The sequence below is a fragment of the Dipodomys ordii genome, unplaced genomic scaffold, assembly GCF_000151885.1.
Source record: "Dipodomys ordii isolate 6190 unplaced genomic scaffold, Dord_2.0 Scaffold248, whole genome shotgun sequence".
NCBI lineage: Eukaryota > Metazoa > Chordata > Mammalia > Rodentia > Heteromyidae > Dipodomys > Dipodomys ordii.
In genome coordinates, this window is record NW_012267464.1 from 134,679 (window position 1) to 137,142 (window position 2,464).

General features: G+C 37.3%; 1 long non-coding RNA gene across 1 annotated transcript; it reads right to left on the minus strand.

Moving 5' to 3' along the window:
- Positions 1 to 292: 292 nt before the first annotated feature.
- LOC106000873 lies at positions 293 to 1,842 on the minus strand. The gene is made up of 3 exons (XR_001175821.1): positions 1,734 to 1,842; positions 1,140 to 1,582; positions 293 to 355 (listed from the first exon to the last, which is right to left on the minus strand). It is a non-coding gene; the product is annotated as an uncharacterized LOC106000873 (long non-coding RNA).
- Positions 1,843 to 2,464: the final 622 nt, after the last annotated feature.

Consider the following 2,464-nt stretch of genomic DNA (forward strand, 5'->3'; position numbering starts at 1 on the left):
GTTCACTTGGCAACCTGAGTATTATAGGGATTCTGACTTAAAGAAGATCTGCTTTATCTTGAGGTTTCTCCACCATTCTTTTAATAAATTAATGACTTTAGTGTTTTTACTATAAGTGTCAAAGATTCCTAGATTTTTTTAGATTGAAACAGAGATTTATTGATGTAGGAATTCTTCTGTGAATCTTGGTGGGAGCAGTTGTGGAGCACAGAGGGCATAAACACAGGAAACATCTCACCCTCACCTCACCTTGCAGTGTTCAGATGACAGCACAGGATGGATGGACATCTAGTGGGATTGCTGTCCTTTGAATTCAGTGTTCTCCTGGCAATGACAGCTTGACTAATAAGTGAATCTGGAATTTAAGAAAAGAAATGAAGTAAATTTTTCCTTCCTTTGTCCCTCCTTTTCCCTACCTTCATCCACCTCCATCCCTCTCTCTCCATCCATCCAAGCTTTTCTTCTCTCTATCTCTCTCTCATTTACCTTCTCCTATTTCTCAGGTAATCTATCAGGTTGAAACTATTCCACAATAGAAGTCTATTTTAAAAATTAAATAATGATATCTATAGTTCAACATTCTAATTGATCTAAAGAAAAAAACTATATATTGTCTCTATAGTAGATGAAAAAATGTTTTTCAGCAGCTACTCATGATCTATCATCAGGCCAGAAATAATAAAAATAGCTATTTGTTAAAACAAACACTGTACTCATTAATATGGTATTTAACATTTTACCACTCAAGTTCTATTAAAGAAAAAAAAGTCATAATCAGTTCTGTATCCAAATTTATACTGAGGTTCTCCAAATGAATTAGAAAAATTATCATCAAAACCATAACCAAAAACAAATGGAAAATATACAAAAGGCATGAAGCAGATAAATGAAGTAGCAAAATGTCTTAATTTGCTGAATAACTGTATGTACAATTTTTTTCAAAATCTAAAGACAAAATATATTAAATAATAACATAATAGTGACTTTGTCCATATTTTGAATAGCTGTTCATAATTAAAAGACAAATAAATATAATGTATTTCAATAGCTATAGTTTAGAATCTTATTTTAGTATTTCAGTTTCCAGTCCTGCACCAGTAGGTGAAGCCTACAATCACATTTACTCAAAAAGTTCAGACCTTGATAACTGCTGCTCCAGGTAAGCATGGGCAGGATTCCTATCTTATGTTTCTAGGACAGATCCTGCAAGTGGACACATGAGGAAAATAGCTGGGGCAGCCCAGCCTCACACTTCTGCTCCTCTGGTGGTTTATGTTAGGGTTTGTATCACTGTGGGCAGGAGATTATAATCATGCATAAAGAAATAACTTGCAACATCTTCAGGCTGCAGACTGCTGATGGTAAGAGTGAACTCTGTCCCACGTCCACTGCCACTAAATCTAGAGGGGATTCCTGTTTGCAGCATAGATCAGGAGTTTAGGTGCTTTCCCTGGTTTCTGTTGGTACCAGCTTAACTCATTGCTAACACCCTGAGTGGCCTGACATTTGATGGTGACTCTGTCTCCAGGAGATGCAGACAGAGTGGATGGAGACTGGGTCATCTGGATGTCGCATCTGGTACCTGGCATTGGAAAAGTAATAAATACATACATGGAATCAACAAATCAATAAATAATACATAGAACCAAGAATGCTATAAGAAAGCTTCATTAATAGCCAAGTATCAGTGACTATAACACATGGAGGAAATCTTCATCATTGTATTTTCTTACTTGGAATCCAGAGCAGCAGGAGACCCAGGCGCTGAGTGAGGGCCCTCATGTCCACGCTGTGTTCTGACTGAGACTGATGCCTGCATCTGGGGTGAACAGCCTATTAAGAAGGTATCAGGGTGGTGACTGTGCTGTGGGCTCATGCTAATCAGTAGGGGTTTGGGTTTGTACAGCTGCAAATCTGACTCTCTTAGTAACTGGGCCTAGACAACATCCTCGCTGTCTGTATCTCCACAGAGAAAGAGATTGCATCTGTTATCAAGCCAGTACAGATGCACCTGTAGAAATAACTTGAAGGAAATTTGGATATAGATTTTTAATGTCACATTAGAAACAGTGATATTTCATCATTTGCAAAAAATGCAAGTACAGGGTTAGAAATATGTTTAATGAAGTCCAGCTTAGAGACATAAAGCACACATGATTTCTCTCATATGCAGAAGCAAGTTCAAATGTATTAATGCATACATAAACACATAGAGGGACATATGCAAGGGTAACAAATATATTAACCAATGTATGGCATTTAAATGGGAGAATTCCAATGCTGTAACTCCTTAGATAAACTAACACAGTTCAATAAAATGAATACTGGCACTTGAAAGATGTGGAGGGGAGGTCAAAGGGAGGAGTAGATGAATGTAGCAAGGAATGTAGGGAGAATGCAGTCATAAACTCCAATGCAGATCCTGTGAAACTAAGAAAGTTGAGGGGAGGTATTAATGAGAATA